Source organism: Petaurus breviceps, unplaced genomic scaffold, assembly GCF_028583685.1.
Source record: "Petaurus breviceps papuanus isolate PSGF00001 unplaced genomic scaffold, PetGlider_PUasm1.0 90977, whole genome shotgun sequence".
NCBI lineage: Eukaryota > Metazoa > Chordata > Mammalia > Diprotodontia > Petauridae > Petaurus > Petaurus breviceps.
In genome coordinates, this window is record NW_027187391.1 from 36,662,166 (window position 1) to 36,689,126 (window position 26,961).

Here is a 26,961-nt window from a genome sequence, read left to right on the forward strand (position 1 = left end):
TATATATATATATATATATATATATATATATATATATATATATATGTAGTGCTCTGAATACAAATTATAATTTAGCTTTGGGGACTGAAACCACCAAGAGAGTCTGCAGAGTGATAAGATAACATGGTCCAATACTGATTGTCAAGGGATTTTAGGGATCCGAGATAGATCATAGACTAGGAAAAGAAACTGAAAATAAGCAGGCAGATAGGGGTAGAATCAAGGAAGACTTGGTGTTAGGTAAGTCAAGGTAAGTGATATTTATCATGAGAAGAAAGGGTTATGATCTATGGTGTCAAAATCTTCAGAGAGCAGATTTATCAGTGCCATCAGATTTATAAATTAAGAAATAATTTGAGGGAATAGTTAAAATAGAATGGCCTGGTATGTGAGAAGTCTCATTACAAAAGTTGAAAGGGATGAGAGAGGTTTAACAACAGGTTGCAAAGATGGTAGGGTCAAATGAAATGTTGTTTGTTTTTTTTAAAAGGTTGAAGACATGTTTGTATAGGTATCAGGGAAGGACCAAGTAGAAATGGTTGATATTGGGAAAGGATCAAGTAGATATGTTTAGGGAGTGGAGTGGTGCATGGATAATTAAAGATGGGAGAGACAGAGAGAGGGAGGGAATAAGTACTTGGTCAAGTTCCAGAGGAGACAAAATTGTGTGGGATAATTGACACAGGAAATGTTTTTAGCTTTGTCAAGGACTCAGAGTATGTCTCCTTTGGAGACTGGAGCAAAGAGAAGAGGATAACTGTGGAAGATATAGGAACTTAGAAGTGTGGAGAGCAGGGATGAGGGTGCTTAGAACATATGACTTGGATTTTCTCAGCTCATTAAAAAAGCAGGATAGGTTATCTGCTGGAAGAGAAAAGATGGGAGTAGAGAATTCTGGTAGTTTAATAGAGAGCCAATCAGAAGAAAACAAGATTTTCTGTGAAGTAGTAAAAACCCAGTTGAGATTAGATGGCATGAATTTATGATAGATTCATTGATTATATGACATGCTCCAGTGGCATTCAACAGTAAAGAAGTAAGTAGGAAGCAGTAAATAAGGAATTATAATAATGGAGGAGAAGAAAAGAAGTCACCTTGGAGAAAACTTGTAAACAAAAACAGCTGACTCTTTCCTTTCTTCCTCTCCTTCTCCTGGCTCCCTTCCCAATCCCAAACTCCCAAGAGTCACTGGAGGGTCATACAACAGCACAGTGTTTTCTAGATAAGTTGAAGTTTTTACTGGCCCACCCAGTAACCCATATATAAATTTATATATTTATATATATAGTATATAACCCAGATAGTCAGCATGTTCCCTGCAAAGGAATAGCTACCAATGGAAATCTTAGTCCTGGAATTTCTTACTCATACCATGCTTCTCTGGGATTTCTATGTTCAGTCATCAATGAGACCTGGATGCCACCTGGTGATTGATTGGTTGTATTGCTAGTATGAAAAATAATAGATGATAATCATCTGTCCTTTAATAATTGGAATGTTTTTAAAACTTCATTGATTAATAATAATGTTTTTATCCTAGGTATTTTTATATTATCTTCCTTTTAAACTAGACTAGTCAACTTGTTGTTTTTGTTGTTTATAAGTTTTGCTTTTCCCTCCAACTTCAACATAATATCTAAAGCATGTTCCAGAAATTGAGCCTTCCCCACTCTGGCTGTTATCAGATACATCTAAAAGTTAGCAAAAATACAGTTTGCAATGAAATCAGCTTTTTGTGAGCCCAGTGTCATCTCCATCAAATGGTAAATGATTTAGTATCAGGTTGGAGAAAACTCTGTTGTCCATTAACTACAGGTGCTAAGGGAATTTAATCTTTATATGTGAAAAATTCTACATTCTATATCAATATTTCTGCATTTGAATTGAGGTTGATTTATAATTATCTATGATTTATATCTTATGTAATACTCATCATACTTGGTTAGCAAAGGGGGAAAATATTTTCAACTTTTTCAACTCCTTGGAAATATTTCTCTAGACTTGAGCATTTCTGTTTTCGCCATGCACTGAAATCCCCCAGGGTCATTTTCTAGGATGAATTTGTCAAGTTCTTCATAAGAATCTCATTTTCTCCTTTGGGTAATTGCTGTCATGGTTGCATAGAATTTTATTTTGGTGTGAAGGGTTATCCATCAGAAGGCTTCTGGACATTTTTTGGAAGGTCAAAAACAAATGGCTGTTTGACTGCAAAAGTTATAGATGAAATTGAACTTCAAAAGAAGAAAAGACTTTGGCAGAGGATACTCAGGCTCATTTCCATGAGCCATCCATCAGAAAGTTTGATTTTTGGGTTAGTATCAACTCCAGATCTGGACAGCAGACATATGAGGGCCATCTTCTTTTCTGCTGACCTCGCCATCTGTATCAGCAATGCCATATTCACAATGCCTATGGAGATTACAAATATGCTGATATAATTATCCATCACAAATACATCATGCTTGCCATATGGGGGAATAAACTGGAAAATTTATTAAGATACCAAAAGACTGAGTCCCAAAACCAGAAAGTGAAAGCCATCAGAGTAGTTATGACATTGGCACAGGTAGATAAAGTAGAAAGCACCCACATTTTCAAGCCTTTGAAACAGAACAGGCTACCTCAGGCAAAGGTCCTCCTCTCCCCACTCACAGCAACCACCCAGCGTCCGGGAAGCGCGCTCCCAGCAGCTCCGGCCCCTGGCAGTCCTCAGCAAGAGTCCTTAGCAGAAATTCTGACTAACTCAAAAAGGGCTTCACGCTGCCGCTGCCTCTGCTGCTGCTGCCGCCATCGCCACCACCACCAGCCACCGCAGGAACTCTAGTTTGGCTTCTGCTTCCTCTTGCTCCGCCCCTTCCTGCTACGTCAGCAAGTCCAATTGGGCATGGAAGATCTTTAAATCCCATAACCCTTACACCATCTCATAGGTTGCTAATATTACTTCTAGAGTAGTTGCTTCCCTTGTATTGATTTTCTATTGATTTTACATCTCAATCTAAAGCCCAATAGATATGCTATTCCTGTGAGATTTCTAAAAGGTACCTTTTTTAGTCTCTTTCCTGTTTAGTGTGGCCATTGTACCCCTAAATAAAGATAACAGATCCAGACTGATGCAATGTTAATATACCAAGGAAACCTTCGCTAAATATATTTCTAGATTGTGGCCTTGGTTTCCTCATGTACAAAATGGGAATAATAATACATTTAGTATCTACTTCACAGGAATGTTGTGAAGAACAATTGGAATAATAAATGTCAGGTGCTTGTAAGCCTTGAAGTGCTGTATAAGTATCAGCTACCATGCCTAGGCAAGATAAGAGTGCAGCCAGTTCCAGACATTTATTATAGCCAAAACAATTAAATGAGGCTGTGTATTGATTCATCTCATTGTGTTATAACCAAGGAAACACTATCCTTGAAGATGGATAGAGCTTCTTACCGAGATTCTAGAATTTGTATGCTCTTCTTCCCCACTTCCAAGATCACAGAGGACTCCCACACACCATCTAAGATATTCAACTTTTCTCCCATCCTTAATCATTGTGCCTATTTGATATTTCTTACCCAGACCCTTTTTCTTGGAATTATTACTGTCATCATTCCTTCTTTCTTCTAATTCATTTCCTTTTGCCCCATACCCTTCATCCACTCAAAGTCAGACTTACATCCTAGCTCATGATAATTAACTAGTGTGATCAATTCATTATACTGATGAGAAGCAGTGGATGAACTTGAAGCAAGAAAAAAAACAACATTGGTTCAAATCCTGCCTCAGACAGTTGTCAGCTATGTGACCCCAGATAGATCAGCTAACTTCTCAGGCTCAGTTTCCTCATTTGTAAAATGAGATTAGACTCAATCTCTGAAGTCCATTCAAATCTAAATGCAAGATCCTATGATACTATTTGCTAATGGAAGAAGGTAATAGGGGCTTCTCAGGGCCCTCCTTATAATTTCTGAGTCACAAATGAATTTTAACAGGTACCTTTTGGAGACAATAAGGCAGTACAGTGGCTAGAGCAATGGATGTGAAGTCTGGAAGACTTGCTCAAGTCCCTTCATTTCTTTGTGACTCAGTTTCCTCAAATATAAAATGGGTAAAATGATAACAGTATCTACATTTTAGAGTTGAGAGAATAAATGAGATATTTGTAAAGGGCTTTGCCAACTTTAAAGCACTATATCAATTCTAGTTATTATGAATGAGTGATTTTGATTTGGTCTTCCTGAACTGGAATAAATTAAATAGAACAAGAAAATTGCCTAAAACAATATAGATGAATCTGTTGTTCAATATCAATGGCATAAATTGGAAAAAAATATATTAAAGCACAAGTTACTGCTGCAGACCTCTCTATGCTCATCCCAGAATGGAGGTGATAAGGTTACCATGGCATCACCATACATGAAGATCTCAAACTCTTGAAGATTTTTCCAAACAGGAAAACTTCAAGTCAGGTTAGATGATATCTACTTTATGACTTTCATCTACTGACCAGCCTAGATAACTTGGGACAAGTTCATTGAAAAATGCTTGGCTACCAAAGAATGACTAAGGTTTTTTAGCCACCATCAGTCATAGAAATGTCCTCTAAGGATAAGGATATTCTATTGGTGGAGCAAGTGTTCGTGCTGACAACATCACACTTCTTTTCAAGTATTGAAGTAAATAAAATATGGTGCAACTCTTCAGAAAGGTAAATTCTAACAATGTTATCCCCAGATGACTCTTCTCTCTGAGAAGATTACCATCCACTGGCCTAAGAGAAGGTTTTGGTTTTTCTGTTCTCAGCTGTCCCAGTACTACATTCACCAGAGAAGATATTTTTTTAAAATACAGCAATTATTGTCCTATTGAAGTTAGTTATAAAGGATACTGGCAAGAATAGGAAGATAAGGTATTTTCTTTGTGGTAGAAAATAATTCTGATGCCTTAAAAGAAATCGTTTAAAGAATTGAAAACAGCTTTTCTTTAAAAAGCCATGAATCACCTCAAAACTTCTTTTTGTAAGCCCCATGCTGGTCATTGTATATGCTTTCTTGGGTGATTCATTGCTCTGACTTTGCAGCCCATTGATATCAAAACCACTTTGTGTAAATGTTTCTTTGTCCCATTGTTCCTCTGGCAGTATGGAAAGTGGCCATGATGGCACCTGGAGTAACGTACCTATGAACCTGAAATATCCTTAAATTCTTCTCTCCCTGATGCAGTCAATAGGTACCATTAAGCAGTAAATGTTTTAGGATTGTTTATGAACCTTCTAGGTCCCTTCATACAGGGATCCAACAAAGGGATTCTTAAGCTTTAAAATGCTATTTTCACTAGAGGATACTGCAAACTGCAATTGTGTTTGTGTTTGCCTTCTAGTTCCTTTGGAAAATGACTATAATTATACCAAGCAGAGTCCAGATTATATGCACAAAGGGCTTTTTACATTTCAAATTACAAAAATACATTTTTGTCTCTACTCTAGTTTTCCTTCATGTGTTTAAGTTAAGAATGGCAGCTCCAGCCTTCATTCTGTGGCATGAAAGAACATTTAAAATCTATCATTCCCTATTATGCTATACACAGTTCATTTGTGCCTAATTATTTTGATATACACAGTTGTGGGGTTCAAAGTGATTTGTAAAGTTTTATATGGGAGATTAAAAATACCCCCCTTAGCAGCAATAGTGAATGAAATTAATAGCTAATTTTTATATAGCATTTTGTGGTTTGCAAAAAACTCCTTCCTCCCCATAGCCCTGTGAGATAGGCAGACTAGTGATATGAACCACATACACACAAAAATGGTTAGTTCAATATGAATTTCTTAACATAAAGAAAGATAACTCTGCTCAAGATGTCAGAAGTCTATTTTTTGTCAAGTCTGGTCTGAGTTCTGTGGTAATAATTGCTAGTAGCCAAAATTTACATAGTGATTTCAGGTTTGATACAACAACCTTGTGAGATAGGTGCTGTAATTGCCCATATTTTTACATATGAGGAAACTGAGCCTGAGAAAGTTTAAGTGACTTACTCAGGGACATACTTCACTCTATAGTAACTAATTAAGGCAGTGTTTAAACTTGGGTCTTCCTGACTTCAAGGCCAGTGCCACATCCTCTGTGCAACCTACATTCTCTTGTAAGAGAAACTTGACACAAAAGAATTTTCTTCTTCAGTGACAAAGGAAACTTAAGAGAGCAAAGGGCTATGCTCAGGTTAAGGATAAAGACAGAAGAGAAACAGATAAGGGGACAAATCTGTTCATAGCAAAAGAACCTAAATATTTTAGGAAACCCTACTAAGCTGAGTTCAGTGAATAAAATATAAATGTGAAACAATCTCATATTTGAAGATGAATGGGAGGTCATCTAGTCCAGCCTTTCCACTTTCCTGATGAAAATAAAAACTGAGTCCTAAGGGATAATTAGCTTGCCCAAAGTAACATAGACACTTACGTGGCAGAGCTAGATTTTCAACCCAGATTCTCTAAGGGTTCTCTTCCCTGTGTATTATGCTACATAATACACATAAAATTACTTATAAATATATAAAATATTCCTAGAGATTTATTCGAACTGAAGCTTTGTGCTATAATGATAATGTTTACTTTCCCAGTACAGAGTGAAGTTTCTAGAGAAAAATAAAGGCCTTTATCCCAAGATCTCAGACTTCAGAGGAATAATCCCTTTTGGTGATAATGATGGAAAGTTTCCAGGAAGTTTTCTGTTGGAAATAGTTGGGTTAATTTTATCACTGTCATTTTTGCACATTAAGTACACAAAATGTACATTAACATTTTCAGTTACTTCTAAGTGGTCATAAACTATTCTCTTCCCTAGGGAAGACCTATCCAACCATTCAGATTTAGGTATGACTATGTGTAAAGGAAAAGATTTGTGTATGTGATACACAAAGTATGTGTGTATGTGCATATACATTGGAAGGAAGAGTGACCCTTGATTTATTATTTCATTAGTAAAGAAATAGCAAGATAGAATCTCCCTCCATTAATGCAGGGCAAATTCTTCAAGTTAACTTCTCTGTGCTGTTAGGTGCTATATGCTAAGAGAATGCAAATCCACTATTAATCTAAATGAAACATAACTGAAATGCAAAGTCAAACATATAAAGTCCTAATCATATATTCTAAAAGTAATTTTTTATTTTTCATTCTTTTGGTTTTATCATAGTTCCTCCCTGAGCCCATTAGCATGAATGAGTAAGAGCTGACTATACAGGCTGTATAATATTAACTGATTGTATTAACTGATTGTATTAAAGTTGGTTTGTAAGTGCAACTCAAGATGGATTTCCCCAGAGAGGTTATGTTATAAATGTTGGTTGCATTTTCACACCAACCCACAGAATTCTATTTAGCCCACAATGTGGCTGACAATATTAATAAATACATTAAATGAGGTTGTGAATGGAAAAAGTACTTTGCAAAATGTAATGTAAAATGTTTTGGAAAACTTCAAATGCTATATTAAAGTAAGTTTGTAGTACTAGTAGTAGTGGTGGTGGTGGTAGTACTAATACTAGTACTAGTAAAAAATAATAATAACCTTGATTTCTAAGTCCAATGCAACAGGTTATTTATTATACATCTACCCTGTGTCAAAGAAAGTGTTAGCTACTAGGGTTAGAAAGACAAAAAAATAAACAAAAAAATACAGTTCCTGCCTTCAAGGAGCTTATACTCTACCATAGTCCTCTGAACCTGAGCCCTAAACCTTAGGACTCTACTCCTAACCCTGAAGAGGTCACCAAGTGGAATGGGAAGAGGGTATCAGTCAGCAACAAAGGAAGGCCTGGAGAACCTTCCTGGTTCAGGAGGTCAGACTGTCAATAATGTCACGAATAAAAGCTCTAATCACAAAGCATATTAATGATGTTGAGCATTTCAAGCAGAAAGGGTTGGAACATAGGCATATAGACATTTTTGTGAGTAACCTACATATAATAAAACCACTGATTTGCATTTAATCTAGGAATATCCCTTTCTTTTTTAAGTGATTTCAAATCCAAGTTATATGCCCATCATTTGGATTAAGGAGAAGTAAGGGCTCACTAAAGCCTAAGTCTAAAGTCCTAAGAGCCCTCTCTACTTTCTCCTTTGTTCTCCAAAGGACAAGATTGTATATCCTGGGTGACCTGGACAGTACTTGGAAGCTGCAGCTGAGGTTCCAACAAATAGCAGTGGATAGAGTTTTGTTTTTGCTTTTGTTTTTTCTGTATAGGGCAGCCAAGATGTCTGTCACTCCTCAATACTTGCTCTGCTGCTATAAACTGATTACCCCTTCTTCATGCTCCAGTATGCCAAGTTTCTTACTAGTATGGGATGGTAACAATTCCCCAAGGAATGATTGCAAAGAGATATGCTTGCCTTCAGGAGATAGTGGAGGATAGAGGGGCCTGCTGTTTCATGGTCCATGGGGTCAAGAAGAGTCAGACACAACTGAACAACAACACAAACAAAAGTTCAACTACCAGCTACATCTTTTTCATGACAGGATGACTGAAATAGGCTAATGAAATGAATTTTATCTTTTCTGCATATGAACCAAGTGTTCATAAATACTATTGCCGGTGTACAGGACTTAGTTTTACTTTGCCCATCATAATTATCAGGCATCCACTTTGTGACATTTAATCCAATCATGGAACATCTTGGCTGATGTTTGGAGTACATAAAAGGCAAAGTCCAGGAAAAAACCTATACATGCTGATTTTATGATTCTTTTCATTAATTTTTCTTTGGAACATTAAAAGATCTGAAGGAAAAAAAACACAGAAAGAACCAAAGCCCCATACATTAAGGATCCTAACCAGAGCAAACATCAGAAATTAACAGGGGAGTCTGTGAGACAATGGATTAGAAATATATCAACCTCCAGACTCTCTTCCATTTTAGTAAAACAACTAGGATTGATGACCAATCACTCCCTGAAAAGTCTAATCTGTTTTGCCTTCAATATACTTTCTATTGGCTTCAATAAGAATTTTCTGAGGCTTTTTCTTCCTTTGGTTAAAGGCATATGAGGTCTATCCTTTTCACCTTCAGAAAATAGGATGGAGTCATTCATTCACTTAACAAATATTTGAGTATCAACTCTGCCAGGAGTGAGATTGTTGCTTTATTTCTTATTTTGTAGCAGTGATCAAATTCTAAATCCCTTCAGCGCTGCTATAATTACAATCTGTTGGCATTTATTGTGGCATACGGGTGTAAAACACACAAAGAACAGATCTAGTTCCTTCTCTGAGGGAATTTACATGCTGAGGAAAATTGGACAACTTAAATGATCATTTTGTCTCCCTTTTAGTCTTCCCTCTTTCAACCTTGTTAATACTTCATCTGGTACTATAATGATTTTGTGTTTGTACATAAATCAAAGAAGAAATTATGGGATCAGAGGATTAGAGCTGAAAAGAACCTCATTGGTCACCTAGACAAGCTAAATTATTTTACGGAAGGAAAAATTGAAGCCTAGAGAATTTAAGAGACTAATCAAATGGTACATAGGTAGTATTAAGGGATTAGCCCAACAGTCTCTTAATTCTGTATTCACTACACTTTCCATAGTTATCTACCTTATGGGTTTAGAGCCAAGAAGACTAGGTTTGAATCCAAGTTCTGCTACTTACTACTTGTGTGACCTTGGACAAGTCACTTAGTCAGTCTTGGTCTCAGTTCCTTATCGATAAAATGAGGGAGTTGAACCAAATGAATGCTAAATTTCTGGAACTTAATTAAGGCTGGAATTGTATATGATTTACCAAACACTTGGACCATTTTTTGAGAAACACCTTTCCTAGACTACCTACTGTAGTGTCTCTTCAGGTTTTGAAGTTCTCATTCACTGGTTATTATTTGTTGTTCGGTCAATTCAGTCCTGTCCAACACTTTGTGTCTGACCATATTTGGGGTTTTCTTGGCAATGATACTGAAGTCATTTGTATTTCCTTCTGCGGTTCATTTTACAGATGAGGAAACTGATACAAACAGGGTGAGTGACTTGCCCAGGGTCACATAGCTAGGAAGTGTTTGAGTCTGGATTTGAACTGAGAAAGATGAGCCTGATTCCAGGCCTAGAGTATCTATCCACTGCACTGCCCAGCTGCCCTATTCATCAAACATATCTTTCACTGGAAGGTAGTGGGTGTCTCCCTGGTGGCCATGCTTTTTAACCTTTCTTTTGAGCAAACTTGAAGGAATATTTAGTGTGTTAAAGTAACAAGGTAATATATTGACTTTTATATTTTCCAGAATAATTTACTTTATTGCCTTCATCCTTTCCCCAAGAGTAATATAGAGAGCCTTTGATTATTGTGAGTAGCTTTTGAAGTACTTTCAGATAGCTCATTTTCACACAAATCAAAAAGTTATCATCTTAAATCATTGTACAAGTGCCTTTGTGATAGGTGTTTTAAATGTAGGTGCAGCAAGTATGTAGAACTCAGCTGGAAAAACTGCTCAAACATTCTGAAATAAATGTGCTGATAACATTGGCCTGCAATTGTCAGTGTTTAAGATGCAGGCGCTTAAACATTTTCCTCATCTTTCACATTGATCTGTGTATGCATGTGTGTATAAGAGTGCATATCTGTTGAGACCATCACCATCTAAATTATTTCAATCCAGCATAAAATTGCTTTAACAATTGTTATATGGCATATGTTTTTATATGTGAGAAGATTTTTTTTCAATTCTAAATGTGCTGTGCCTATATCTGAAGATATTTCTTATCTATTTTGTTTGTGTCAGAAATAAATGAAAATGATATAGATAAAGACCAATGAGACAACTCTATTTTGAGGTCACACAGACATCATCATGTATTAAGCTTCCACTATTGCAGAGAATTGTGGGAAGATTGGGCCTGAAAAAAGGGGAAAAGTCAAAGATGTAGATTTTGCTTTCAAAAAGCTCAAAACTTCAAAGGGAGAAAAACAGAAACAAGTCTTAACTTTCACCTTCCTTCCTCTACTTTCTCAGGTGAGGATTTTGAGTCATGCTATACTTTAAAAAAAATGAAGCCAGTCCTCAAGAGCTCTTTCTTCTTCTCCTCTCTTCATCTGCCATCTTTCTGATGTCTTTTCCCAATATCTTTTCCTACACACCTGTCCCATACAAAAAGAGCAGACCTTTTCCTTGCCAAGGCAAATCCCATTCTGTCCTTTCTTCTCCAGCAGATGATCCCTTCTATGAATTTCACTCTGTCTCTCTACCTTTTGTCAGCTATGATTATTATTATTATTAATTATTTCTACAAAGAAAGGAGACTCGCATTAGACAAGTTTCTTGTTTTGCTTGAAAAGTGATTGATTACAACATATGAATTACTTTCTTAAAATATCTTTAGCTATCATGGAGAATAAGAATGATATAGTCTACTTCCTGATTTTTTGAGGCAACTGTGCTAATTTTCAAAATGCATATCATACAGTATTTTTTCACAAGCCCCATAACACACTCATTATTCTATTGATAGAGTCAAACTATGTATATAGCCAAACAATTCTGTAAAAGGCTGAAGGAAATTGCCTCCTATAAATGCCTAAGGCACTTTGCAGCTAGTTTCCAAAAAAAACAGTAGGACTGGGCTGCTAGAAAAAAAAAAAGCTACTTAGTTATAAAATATGTATTGGCTTTACCTACAGTGGCCAATTTCTTTTGCTTCCCATTCTAGCTACATTTGCTTCTTTCTGGTTCTTTCTACAGATTGCTAGACTGGGGGAGCCTACAGAAAATATGTCTGGGTATTGCAGTGATACATTTTTTTAAAAGAACAGGTTAATAACAGTATTTTGAATTATGAATTTCAAATGTTATTAGAAAGTATACTGATTGGGAATCATCAGATCTGGGGGGAAGTCATCAGATCTAGGTACCACTTATTAACTATATGACCTTGTTAAAAATCTCCTAAAAAGGAAACTTTCACGAAAGCCAAGGAAGACTTGTATGAACTGATGCAGACGGGGTATGAGCAGAGCCACTTTATGCTATTGCATCAATGTTGTAAAAAATAATAATAAGGTAATTTGAAAGACTTAAAAACTCTGATTAATTCAATCATGAGGACCAGTGACAAAGTATGCAACATATCTCCTGAAAAAGTGGTGATGGACTATGCAGAATGAGACACACAATTTTAGAAATCTTGAACAGCAGACTTTGTTTTACTTGAATGTTTGTTAGAAGGCTTTTGTTTTTCTTTCTTTTTCCTTTAATGAGGCATACAGAAAAGGAAAAAATAATCTTGGTAACATTTTTAATAAGCGAATTCTTTTAAAAAGAGAAATGAGTTCTTTGTACTTTTGGGGCATTGGTTTCTTCATTTGTAAAATGGGAGTAATAATACTCCTATAATGTCATCTATAGGGCAGTTGAAAGAATCAAATAAGATAATACATTTAAAAAAAACAGTGATGTGCCAAAGCTCTTTATAACAATAAGGTACTGATATATTTATAGCTCTTCATTTGCATATTAATAGCCCTATTGTTTAATTTACTTTAGATTCTAGCATATACTCAATGGCAGGGTAGCCCATAGAGCACTAGTCTGGTAATCATAACAACTGGGCTTGAGTTCAATACTTAATGTATTTGTTGTGTAACCCAAGAAAAATTCCTTAACTTCTCTATTTTCTTATCTGCAAAGTTGATGTGGTCATATTTATAAAAAACTACTTCTTGGTATTGTTATAAAGAAAACACTTTTTAAATCTTACCGTGCTTTATCATAATCATCATCATCGTTAATTAGTGGAAGGCTGCCCTAAGGGAACCATTTTTATGAGTAATGCTACATAAAATTGGGCTTTACTACTGTGCTTTCCTTTGCATCAAGAGAGTAGCCTTTGTTATATTTATGAAAATCCCCAGCAGCTAAAAATGGATTCATGCTAACTTTTATTATTTCCAATTTCAAAGACCATCTATTTTAAGTGGCTTTAATTATTCAGCATGATATTTCTTGAACCAATATTTGTATTTTTCCAAGGACATTTAAAAATAATGAAAACTTGTGTGTTCATAATGAAAAAATTTTACAACACATAAAATGTCAATTTTATGAAGTTCATGTATCCTTATGTGTAACTCTAGTCATATGATACCACTGCTCAAAATATTCCAAAGACTTTATCTTCCCAATAAAGTTCAACTGTCTTTTCCTGGCATTCAAGGCCCTCATCTGTCACCACCCTAGCTTCTTCTTCTTCCCAGTCTTATTATTTTAGACCCCATCCTCATAGTCTATCTGTCCTACATATGCCCTATCCTTTTGATTGTGTACCTTTGCTCCCACCATATTGTAGACATAGAATATCTTCCTCCCTCAAATTTATACCTTTTAAGTTGTCTCTCCAACTTTACTATCAAATTCAAAGATCACTTGCTCCAAGAAGCCTTCCCTGGTCCCCCCAATCAATAACAATCCAATACCCTCACCCCTTATGCCTTCCTAGAACTTGACCTAGGTCAAAAGTATATGTCTTGAGGACCAGAGGACAGGAACTTTGCTTAAATTGTTTGTAGAGGACCTGCTTCTGGATCAGGGCTACATACCTAGGATAACACTTACTATATCCCTATAATCTATCTATTAAGTCAGGCCTTGACATAAACTTTTAAATAACTTTAGTAGAGATAAGAAACTGTGCAAAATTCACAGTATGTCAAAAACAGTAATGATTAATTGCTGAATTAATACAAATACTTAAAAGACACAAGGGATTATAGGCTGGAATTAAACTACAAGCATTGTAAAGAGGAGGGCTATCAGCTGTTTGTCAGAAGATGGATGGGCATTAGGATGAGAGGAGAGTAAGCCATTGCCATGAACTAAAATACAGACAGAAAAACAAAGTGTGTTCAGGTTACAGTGAATAAACCTGCTCTTCTGAAGTAGGTGGTCTGTAAATATGGAGAGATCAGGTTGGAAAACTAACCTGGACCAAGACTTGGTGAGAGCTTTGAATTCTTGGCTAAAAAACTTGGACTTCATCTTATAGACAATGAAAAATCACTAAATGATGAGCAAAGGAACTGAAGTAATGAAAGTGATATTTGGGGCAACTAGGTAGCACAGTGGATAGAGCACCAGCCCTGGAGTCAGGAAGACCTGACTTCAAATCTGGTCTCAGACACTAGCTGTATGACCCTGGGCAAGTCACTTAATCCCAACTACCTCTTTAAAAAAATAAAATTTAGAAAAAAGTGATATTTTAGGAAGATGAGTCATGTAGGATATATTAGAAGGAGCAAGACTAGAGGAAGGCTAACCATAGGATCTAGAATATAATACCTCAAAGAAAGCAGTAGTATATAGATTTGGAAGAGACCATCTAGTCTACTCCTCTCATTTTATAAAAAAGAAAATGGAGGTCCAGATCAATTAACTTAACTTGTCTAAGGTCATACAACTATTAAAGTAGTAGAAGAAGAATTCAAGAAAAGTCCTCCAAATCCAGTGCTTTCTTTACTATGCTGTCCTGCTTCAGTAACTTATGGAAGCTTTTGTAATAATCCAGGCATGACTTGACAAAGTACCTAAACTCAAGTGGTGACAGTGGAAAAAGGAAGGGGCATATATAAAAGAGATTTAGAAGCAAGAATCAAAGGGGCTTAATGAGGAAAAAAGTTATGCTAACTACTGAAATCTTACAAGATCTTACAAATTTCCAATCAGACTATTATTTTGCAATATTTGGTACCATAATTATCTAGAGGCAGTGGTGAATGGAGTCCTGCATTTGGAACCAGAAAGACCTGAGTCCAAATGCCTCCTGTAACACTAGTTCTTTGGTCAAGTCACAAATCTTCCATGTGCTTCAGACAAATATCTAACATATGTCATATGTGTGTCATTGGTTATGATCTGGATTGATGGAAAGAGATGCTAAACTTAAGTCACAAATCACCAATATGGAGGGAGTTACCTTTCCTTACACTGATAAAACCACATATCCTTCATCTATAGTATCTATCATAGTAGTGGTCAAAAATGAATATGCCACCCTCTTTCTGCTATGACAAAGAAACCCCTAATTAGCCCCCCCCTGCTCCAAACAGTCTCATTGCTATTACCTAACTTCCATTTAGCTACTTTCATTTCACATATTATTCTCTTCCAATATCAACATGCATGTCCACTTCAGAACATTTCTTAACATCATAGATATAGAGCCAGAAGGAAACTTAGAAATCATCTAATCCAACTCCCTTGTTTTACTAATAAGAAAACTGAGACCCAGAAGGGCTAAATGACATGTCCATGGTCACGCAGTAAGAGAAAGGATCAGATTTCAATCTCAGGTATTATTAATACAAGTTTAGTGCTGTTTTCACTGCTTCGAATAACAGCTCTCACTCAGGTTAAAGAGCAGACTGTAATCCACCTACTTCAATTACCATTTCCTTGACCTTGATTGACCTTAACTTCCCAAGCCAAGGGCACATTGCAGGTGGAGTACTTGTCCTGATTAATATAGACAGATTTCACTTTACATAAATTGAAATTATACAAATTTGACTTTACTAAAAGAATAATGAAAGAAATCTGCATTCCCACCCAAAAAACAGTACTATACTCCCTCCAGTCCTACCCCTCAGTTTGGCACATTGCAGCCTTCTACCACCCCAACACCACCACAAAAATTAATTAATACATCTTAAAAAATCCTCCAAGCAAAAGCAGAAAGACCACCACTGTGAACTGATTGGGTACCGGGCTTGAGACCTCCAACATGGAGAGAGTAGACCTTTGCCCCACTCAGCCCACCTGCCATAGCATCTGGCCCCCATTGTCTGTCTGTGCTTGGGTACCAAGTGTCTGTCCCCACAAAAAATCCCCATCTTCTTCCTCTCCATTACAGTCAGATCTCCGTGTGGCTGGTCCCAGCCTTCCACATATTCCTTCTCCTGCTGCAATCTTGTATTCTTTGCAATCTGTGTATTTCCCCAAATATGATGAGTAGCCAGATACTTGATTATCAGCAAAGATTTATTTTCCTCATCAAGCAGTGTACCTTCTCCTGCATAACTCATTGAGTGAAGATGCTACCATTGTTCTGTCTCAGTGTAAGAAATGAAGATGGATTTCAAAGGAAGTTACTTCTGTTTGTGTATAATTATTGTAATAAATACTTCTGAAGAGGAAAAAAATACAGCTGCTATATAAATACAGAAGGATTGAAGAAAATACTATATTTTATGTTTAATTTTTTTTCTTAGTATGGTATAGCACTATCTCCTATGACTGAAAAGTAAATTTTAAAATTCTCAATATTAGCCCTCTTGATTAATAAGAAGCACTACACCAAAATGCAGCAGTGGGATGTCACAAATGACATGTGTGATCACACAACTGATAATATACTTACAGATAAATACAAGACAGTCTATTAAAGCACTGGGATTTCAGTCCAGATACTCATTAGGTCAGCTTGTCAATGCAATTTTGACTTGAATGTTAACTAATGAAACGTCAGAGGTGAAAAGTTAAAAGGCAACTGTGATAAACCAAAAAATGGACAAGCCAACTTTAAATTCAGTTAATGAACTTCTTTCTCCAAAGTAGGCTCCATCCAGATTTCAGGTGACTAATGACTTGGGTTTTTGTTATTGTTGTTGTTTTAGACTCAACAAGTTGCTGGTTGCCCCAGCAGTGATGCCCCGGTTACTCAGCTGCATTCCTGGAGTCACTTCACTAGTCTCCTAGGCAAGTCTTGAAGCCTTTGGAATTAAAGACAGGATCCAAGAAATCCATTCTTCTTTGCATGTTCCCACGATATAGATGTGCAGGATTTTCCGAATGATCATACGGACACAAAGGTTAGTGAATTATGTAAATAACTCATTCTCTAACGCACTAAACTTCATTACAGTGAATACTTAGTGTATATTAATGAAGTAGTCCCAGAGAGGAGAGAGTTATTGAATAATGATCTTTAACATCATAGAAAAAAATGGTCCCATTTGTGCATTTCCATAGAATGGTAAAAGAAAGATTAGCCTCCTAATAAAGTGATTTCTACCTGTCCACTAAGTTGAGGATACAACTGAATAAGGTAAAAAGTGCTCTGATTAGTGTTAAGGCTAGGCTCTGTATGTATTTTATTGAACTAGACCCCTCTGGTGGGGCTAACCTATCAGCTTCTCTTTTAGACTATTAATGTGAGGGGCGGCCAGGTGGCTCAGCGAGTAAGAGCACTGGCTCCAGTGTCGGGATGACCTGGGCATCGAGTCCGGGCTCAGATACTCAGCACCACACCCAGAAATAACTGGCCGTGTAACCTTGAGCAAGTTACTTAACCCCTATTGCTTTAAAAAAGAGAAAATAGACTATTACTGTGGCCTGCTAATTCCCAAATATTTTTATCTCCCTTTCACACTTAAGATTATTGAGTCCTATCCAAAGAACCTGCCCAGCTGACTATCTTGACTATATCATCCCCTCATTTATCTACCCCACAGGATACTTTTGTTAATTTAAACATTTAATATAATTATATCTACTTATGAAACATCTTTGACTAGATTACTGTAGCCCACATCACTCTGGTTGGCTAGGAGTGAACACATTTTAGACAACCTAACTTTTGCCCTTTTGTTTGAAAACTCAGTCCTAAATGCTGAGAGGATGTACTGTTAGTATCTGTTAAATATTGTTAGTATTTCACAGTACTTACAAAGTGTGTGATGTGCTTAGAGACATGCTATGATTCCATTCATTGAGGACAGTAAAGGCCATTTAGACACACACCTGATTTGATTACCAATTGATTTTGTGTAAAGTTTCATGAGTTCCAGTGTTCTTTTTCTCTAAAGATGAACTGACTCATAACTAGTAATTAAATTGGACCTCAGACTTGAAGTGACATCCTTAGTGTTGAATGTGATGTTAGTTGTTATGCCAAATGGTCTCATCAAGATGCTTTGACTGAATCACAACCTTGTAAGCATCATCTTTCTCTCAATTCACATATGCAACTCTATACATTTTATGTTTCTTGTTTATTCAAAATTAGGGGTCAAAGGCTAATCTTCTCCAAAAGGGAATTGACATCCCTAAAGCATTAATTTGTAGTAGTAGATGACATTTTAAAGTGCTTTAAAATTTGCAAAGCACTTTACAAATATTCTCACATTTTATCATCACAACAGCCCTGAGATGTAGGTGCTATTATTATCCCTATTTTAAAAATGAGGAAATTCAGGTAGTGATAGGTCAGATGACTTGCCCAGAGTCAAACATTTGCTGGTAATTATATGAGACTGGATTTGAACTTGGGTTTTAATGATTCCAAATCTGATAATGCATCTACTGAGCAACCAAGATGCATTTTTACAGTTAGCTGCACCATTACAAATGGAGGGAGGGAAATTGAATGCATCCCTGTTAGCACAATGATAAAATATATTTTACATATGCTTTTTTCAGTGGTCAAAATGAATGATGATGTAGTACTCAATTAACAGTGAAGATTATTCCTCCTCTGCATTTGTTGTCAGAAACATATAACAGGTCTGATTATAAAGTGTTTTCAGACAAAATGGTATAATGCTGAAATCTGAGCAGTTTTTCATATACAGGTTTATTTTTACTATTAAAATTCCAAATAAGTCTGTGTTGCAATATTAAAGACAATTCTGCTATATTTTTCACTTCAGGGCTTTTTTTAATTTTATTTTTCCTTCTTCTCCAGAAAAGTGGATAGCATAGAGGTTGGGACAACATGCTCTCATAAGCAATATTCATTGTCATCAGTGTCTTTTTTTCCAGACCATGTTCTTAATATACAGTTCCCTAAAGAAAACTTACCAAGTCATTTCAGCAATTTTATATGTATAGAATCCTTGACTATCTCGTAAGTAAAATCTGTGGAAATGTAAAAATAAGTCTGTTTTTTAGAACAAAATTGATCACAGTTTTTAAGACACCTATATATGGGCATTTGGGCACTAATCTTGGAACATACTTCAACCTTTGAAATTTTCTTGTGTGGGTAGAGAAAACTCATCTTGGACAGGGATCTATAGGTATGAGGTGCTAAACATGGATAAGTTTATATTTAACTTGATGAATATTTATTGAATTTAGAATACACAGAATTTCAGAAGATGTTTGGAAGAAGGGTTATGGAAAATGTATGATTGCTTCCTTCTAGGAATTTATAATCTAGATTAAATACAGTTGACATATAGAGAATATGTCTCAAAATTCAGTTCAAAAACCCAGAAGAAAGTATATAGATTATATGTGCATATTCACAGCTTGAAAAAAAGACATGCATTACTGTCAGGTAACCTCAATCTACCTTTGAAAGATTTTGAAAGCTAAAGAAAGTAAGGTCAGCTCTTGGACAAGGCCATTTTTGCTATGGTTGTAGATTGAAGAATACATTCTGTTGGAGGCCACAACTATATTTTTTGTATATTTGTATTCTTAGGATTTCTCTATGGAAAAAATAGCTAAAAGGATAATAATCTCTGTCTGGTCACTCTTTATAGAAGTTATAGTCAGTGAAGTGGAAAGTTCATTTTCTTGTGTCTTGAAAATGTTGGAAAATTGGATAAAGAATTAAGTTTGTCGTCCTTTCTTGAATGCTAAGTTGGAGCCTGAGGGAAGAAATTATCCTTTCTAAGTGAACTTTGCTTGAGAAGAATTTTCTAATTCTTTTATCCTAAAACTAATGAAAAGATTCATATCACATCTACTTCTCTCAGTGTTTTTGGAAGCTGCATATTCTTTGTCTCTGTCTCTATGTCTGTCTCTCTCTCTCTCTCTCTCTCTCTCTCTCTCTCTATATATATATATATATATATATATATATATACATATATACACACACACATGCACACAAAAATGCACATACATATATACAGACACATTATACACACACTTTTTTATATGATTGGTATCTTTCTGAATAGAAGCAGTCAGTGCAAATGTACTATAACTTTCACTGAGAGAGCACACTAGACCCTGGGTAAACTGAACTTTTAGTCAAAAAGAGTAAATGTTGCCTCCCCTTTAGTTTAGAAGTACCTTGGAATCTTCCTAATGACCCTGAACTGAAGAGAAGCCTGGTATAGTGGAAGGGGCATTGAATCTAGAATCCAAAGGCTTCAGTTCAAATATCAGCTCTGGCACTTACTACTTATAGGATCGTGAACAAGAACCTCACCTCTCTGAGACTTAGTTTCCTCGTCTATAAAATGATGAAATTTAATTAGGTGACTTCTACACTATCTTCCTGACCTAAAACTATGATCATCTAACTTAATCTCTCCACATCTATAAAATTAGGAGGATTAGAATACTTCATCTATAAAGCCCCTTTCGAGCTTTAAATCCTTTAACCCTAGAATTATTAAAAGAAGTCAAATTATATTCAATATATTCTATTTAAGAATTATATCAAACATTTTTAGATATTAATTTTTAACCAAAGCTGAATAGGAATCATAAAAGCTTCTATAGATATAGTTTGGGCTAGATAGTTCAATGCATAGAGTTCCTGAGTTCAAATCCATCCTCAGTCACTTGCTGGCTGTGTGCTCCTGGGCAAGTCACTTAACCCTGTTTGCCTAAGCTTCCTCATCTGTAAAATGAGCTGGAAAAGGAAATGGCAAACCACTCTGGTATCTAGTTGACAAATACCTCACAGCACCGGACCAAATGAGATAATACTTGTAAAGCACTTAGCACAGTGCCTACATGTAGTAGGTTTTTGTTGTTCACTTGTTTCAGTCATGTTCAACTCTTTGTGATCACATTTGGCATCTTCTTGGCAAAGATAGTGGAGTGGTTTGCCATAATTATTTTATATTATACTCACATATTATATTGATTTTGAGATATATTTCTTAAAAGTCATTTGTCACACATTATAATAAAGGAGCGAAATCACCAAGTTTTCCTTTTCATTAATCAAAGATAATTTTAAATTATTATGATCAATTACTTGGAATGAATCTTGTGCTAGATGATTCCAATGCAATATCAAGAATTCTCTAACTCTAATTGTTTCTTTCATTTAAAGGATAATTTCACATGTTTGGTTACATTAGTGTTAATTTGCTTTTGTTCCTTCAAATCTCCAGTGGAACATACGGTTAGTCTCACCATTATTACTACCAGCTGTGGTTGGCCTGTGATTTTGTTCATTCTGTCTAAATTCCAAAGCAATTAGCTCTTTAGTTTAATGACAATATTTGTTAATGGGTTTTTGGGGCCAAATTCTGCTGTTGGATGGTGGGTGGTGAGTCTAAAAATAGACTGTGGCCCTTATGTTCCAAAGTATAATCTGTGAAATTTGAACTTTAAAAAAATATTTCTGAATTTCTTGTTGGAAAATGTGAAAATGTTCTGCCTTTTGTGGAAGTTTCTTCACTGCTTTAAAAACCCAATTAAAAAATATCCATTTACAAGATAACTAAGTCCTTTAAAAGTGTTTTGGTATAAATATTCTGAATTATATTCATTAGGATAAAAAAAATTCGTAGATCAAATTTATGGAATTAAACAGTCACTACCCGACCAATGTCATATGTCTGTTGCCAAGTCTAATTTTGTTATGAACCTTAACTAGAAACCAACCTAATATAATGAATAATTTACATCACTCTGATTTTGAATTGTTTCATTCTAATAAGGGAATTTTGTTATGAACCTTAACTAAAAACCTACCTAATATAATGAATAATTTACAACCCTTTGATTTTGAATTGTTTCATTCTACTAAGAGAACATTGGACATTATATAGTAGAAATAGTCATGAATGTGCAATTAAAAGACCAGGGTTATAATCCTAATTGTGACATCAAACATCTATTTGGCTTTCAGCAAATTACCTAAAATAATTTCTCATAACTTGAGTTTCTTTATCTCTAAAGTGATGGGTTTGAGCTTGGACAGTGTGATAGCTAACATCTTTCTAGATCTAAAATTTCCATGACCATAATAGACTTTGAAAGAATCAGGACTTTTAATAATTAAGATGCTAAATATCATAAAGATAATAAGTTAAGAAGAATAAACCAAAGATGAGTCTATTGAAAGGTGTTTGAAGTTTCAAGAACTTTGCTTTGGTGATTGGGTGTCTGTAGCCTAGGGAAGAGAAAATTAAGAATAGTCTTCATAGTTGTCTTCAAGGGATAATGTTTGAAGGCTTGAAGAGGGAAGAGAATTATTCTTTGTTACTTTGGAGACAAAATAAGGACTAGTAAGGATGTGGAATAGATGTTGGTACAATGCTGTCTCAATAATAGCTTCATTTCTATAGCATATTACAATTTACAAAACATTCCTCATGACAACCATGTGAATTAGCTCATATAAATATTTTCCCTTCAGCAATGCAGGGTTATAAGACAACTCCAAAAGACTCATGATGGAGCGAGATATCTACATTCAGAGAAAGAACTAGAAAGAACAGTTTGAATGCAGATGGAAGCAAACTACCTGCTCTCTTTCTTTTTTTTGTTTGGTTTTGTTTCCTCTTTCCCATGGTTCATCCCATCTGATACAATCCTTCTTTATAACCTGACTAATGTCTAATGTGGAAGTATTTGTAGATCCTGTACTTGATTGCATGCCTCCATGGGGGTTAGGAGGGGAGGAAAGGGAGGGGTAATTTGAAATTCAAGGGATTATGGAACTGAATCTTGTAAACTAAAAATAAACAAACAAATTAATAAAGACAAAAAAATGTTTAAAAACATTTTCCCTATGCTTACCTAACAAACCTCAAGGCCTCAAACCCAGTTCTAATTCCAAGTATATAGGTTTATCCACTATACCACACTCTCTCTCAAAGGAATTTTCGATTACAATTGTCCAATGATGAGACGTTCTTGAAGAGGCATTGTATTCTCCAAGAGGCACTCCATACCAAAAAGTGTATGAAGGTACCAATGTCAGACAGTGTTACAAAGTGGAAGCACTATAATGAGAAGACCTGGGCTTAGATCCTGAGTCAGTCATTTAACTACCTATCTTTATGAGCCTCAGTTTCCCCATGTATAAAATGAGTTTAATGGTACTTGAATTACCTGTCTCACAAGATTGTTTCACTGAGAGCACTTTATAAACTATAAAGCACTATAGAACAGATGAGATGTTTTATTATAAGCATTATTGTGATATATGGTAATAATGAGATACTAGATAGATGTGAGTGAGTGTGTGTGTGTGTATGTATGTGTGTGTGCTGTCTTTCTCTTGTTTAGTAATTTGATTTGAACATGCTTTGGTTCCTCAGGCTGAGACATGATACTTCTGCAGAGCAGGGATAGACTTTAAGCACTGAGCTTTTCAATCCCAAAAGGTCTGAAGATCATTTCATTGTATGTGTGACTTTTGCCTTGCACATTGAAACATCTCCTATCAACTAATTATGTGATGTTATTACTTTCATTCATTTCTACAGATCATTACAAAAGCTACTTTGCTTCATCAGCATTTCTCATGGTGGGCCCATAGGCACTGATGGGAAGTTACTTCCTCTATCTTGTGGCTAGATAAATCACTAATCCCTCTAAAATTTGGGAGCTTTGAGACAAATGACTGAACTTCACTGCCCTTATCTACTTGAAATACTTTGAGATAATGAGATCTTTTTACTGACAACTTGAAGATGAACTCACTGCTTTATCAGATTCCATTATCAACTTAGCCAAAAATATGGGACCACATTTGCAGATAAGATAATATGCCCATTGAGGTCAATTATGCTGGGAATGATTTAGGCACATGCAAGAAGTATTGGGCTTGGGGCAGCCAGGTAGTGTGGCGAGTAAGAGCACCGGCTCCAGTGTTGAGAAGACCTGGAGATCGAATCCCGGGCTCAGACACTTGGCACCCACCCAGAAACACCTGGCCGTGTAACCTTGAGCAAGTTACTTAACCCCAATTGCTTTAAGAAAAAAAAAAAGTATTGGGCTAGCCTATTGACAGATAGTATTCTCATCTTTTTTTTCCGAAACTACTAAGTTATCCTTCCAAATTCTTTTTTTGAGCAAAATACATGTGAGATATTATGGTGATACAAAACCTCTATAAAATACTGTCTTATGCATCTTACACTGTAGTTGGGATTCAGTTTTCTTTGAGATTAAATTGGTGAACAATTTCCATTAGATTCAGATATTGGTTAGCACACAGATTGTAATTACTTCATATTGGTTTAAGAAAATAAACCTGGGAGTTTTTCCTACAGTGTTGGGGTTTTTTTAATCCTCATCTTCCAGTTTTTACAAAGTAAGACACTTAACAAATCCAATTCATTTTAAAGATAAAGTAATTTTTTATCTGTGTGTGGTTGTGGTTTGCCCTTCGTTCTCAAAGAGGACCATGACATTAGGGAGAGGATGACATGACTTGCGACTGACTTTGATTTGATTGAGGAAAAGCTGTGCAAGGTCACCAACCTCACTTTCTTCTCCAGAGCCATCTGGGTCCAGTGGCCAGATATCAATCAGGACAAGTGGGGATGACTCAGGATTCAGTGGAAGACCTTGGCCCTCTTAAGCTAGGGTTTTTTCAAGTTCTCACTTTGAGTGACACCCATCCAGAGATAGTTTCCTCAATTAGACAGAGGATTTTCTATAATAGTTATTGCACAGATTCAGACAAAAAGAAATTCAGATTCACTCTTTAAGAAGTAAGTCAAGGGATGGCCCCTTTAATAATTAAAAAAAAAGTTTTCTAGTAGGTAAATGGAGAAACACCTACTGTGAAATAATTGGTTTCAGCATTGGTGGGAGACCGGACCTGGTGTAGAAAGAACTTCTACTGATACAGATCAACACAGTTCCTGCAGTTCATAGTCTGAGAGAGTCTCCTAAGGAACTAAGAGGTCACATAGTATGTGTAAGAGAAACTAGACTCAATCCATGTCTTTCTAGCTCTCAGGCTTGCTCTCTAGACTTTATGCTACATTACCTATCAGTAAATAATTAAGCACATAAAAATTATAAGCAGATCAATTTTTCTTCATTGTCATTAAAAGATAAATTTAAAAATGCTTCTGTTTGAGAGAGGGTAGTAGAGAAGTATCTTTCATTGAACCAGATATTTTATTCAGGAAAGTTATTTGATTTAAAGGAAGGTAGGAAATCTTTCTCCTCCCCCCAAAACAGGTATTTTAAACAGCAGGATGTAATTTCAGACTATTTGCAGTCAAGAGGTTTCTGCTGAGCAAAAATGCTCATTCAATTTAGGAATGCAGATTATAATAATTTTCCTATCTTCCTCGCAGCAGGTTTTCTGCCATCATTTTGCAGACTCATAAGTTCTGATATGATATAACTAGGTGATTTTGGTTCCAGGTGACACATACTTCAAGCATATTCATATTAGTTCAAATTAGTTATGATTCAAAATTGCCTAGTTTTACCCAGTGAAATGGAAGGCAGTTGAGTTGCTTTACTAATGTAGGGCATGTTTGTAATTTATGCAAAGTAGTTTGTGATGACAAACTTCAAGAATGAAAAATGAGGGAAAGAAAGCTTGATTTCTGGCTGAAATTGTCAAGAGACTCATATATTTATGTATATAATACCTACTGAAAATTTTAAAAAATGAAAAGTATTCAAGAAAGTTGACCTTTAGACTATTAACTATACCCATTTAGACTGTTAACTATATGTGCTAAAAAATACACATGAGTATATACTCACATGTATTACCTATATATGTATGTGTATGTATATCATATATATGCATATGCATGAGTATAGATAAATAGACAGCAAAGAAACAGAATTTCATACTGGATAGAGAACTGGCCTAGGAACCAGGGAGAACTGAGTTCAAGTTCCATATCTGATTTATAGGGTTGAGTCACTTAAACTGGATAAATCACTAAATGTCCTGGTGCTTCAGGCACCTCTAAAACAGAAGTGTCAAATTGGTGCTACCAACAAAATTCCCATGTGGGTTGAACCAGATAAAAATATAATTAGAAGGGACAGCTAGGTAGCACAGTGAATAGAGCACCAGCCCTGGAGTCAGGAGGACCTGAATTCAAATCCAACCTCAGACACTTAACACAAAAACTAGCTGTGTGACCTTGGGCAAGTCACTTAACCCCAATTGCCTTACCTTCCCCCCTCCAAAAAACAAAAACAAAACAAAAATATAATTAGAAATGTTTAACAAAATAAATAAAAATATAATACAACATAGATGATGTTATTTGTGGTTATCTAGGTCAATATTGGCGTGTAGGTATCCATTTTGTTTCTGTGTTTGACACCAATGCTCTAAGACCATTAATTGCTGAACCTCTATAGGTATGTATTCATAGAGATAGTTTCCTCACCTAGACAGATCTATAATAGTTATTGCACAGATTCAGGCAAAAAGAAAAAAAGGACGGTACTATATTTTATAGTGGCAGTGGTATAAATGTTTAAAATGCCATTAAGTTCTTGTTTCCATGTCACTCCTATTTTCTTTCTATTAGACCCTGACAAGAAAGAAGATTGTGATGCTTTTATGTTGTTTAGAGACTCAAGATCCTCAAACTTTCATTTCATTATAAGAGATTGTCTATCTTCTGTGATTGGGTTAATACCATCCTTGGGAGGTTGTATTTATAAAGTTCAACTCATAAAGCATTACTTTGAGGTCAGACAGTAAGTTATTGACCTCATTTTTATAGATAAAGGAAATCAGAGCAGGAAGACTTAACTGAATTGCCCCAAACCACAGAGGGGAAGACAATGTCTGAACTACCCTCAAATTACCAACTGTTCTGATCCCCATTTCCAGGTTCAGGCCACTAATCCAATTCATTTGTGCTAGAAGTCTACTTCTTGTAAGAATAGGGTTATATATTTGCAGTGAGAACAAGTTCATTTTTATCTTATCTAAAAAAGCACTGGCAAACCTGATGGATAGAATTTTGTAAGAGGGAGCCTAAGATTCCAACTTAGTATCCCAATG

The 26,961-nt window shown here is 35.7% G+C and overlaps 1 protein-coding gene across 1 annotated transcript in view; it reads left to right on the top strand.

Moving 5' to 3' along the window:
* The window catches only part of HS3ST5 (heparan sulfate-glucosamine 3-sulfotransferase 5), a 321,198-nt gene that overhangs the window by 117,054 nt on the left and 177,183 nt on the right, over positions 1-26,961 (top strand). Inside the window, exon 2 of the mRNA XM_069077015.1 lies at positions 16,643-16,837. The gene's annotated coding sequence lies outside the window, so the exon portion shown is untranslated. The remainder of the gene's footprint in view (positions 1-16,642; positions 16,838-26,961) is intronic.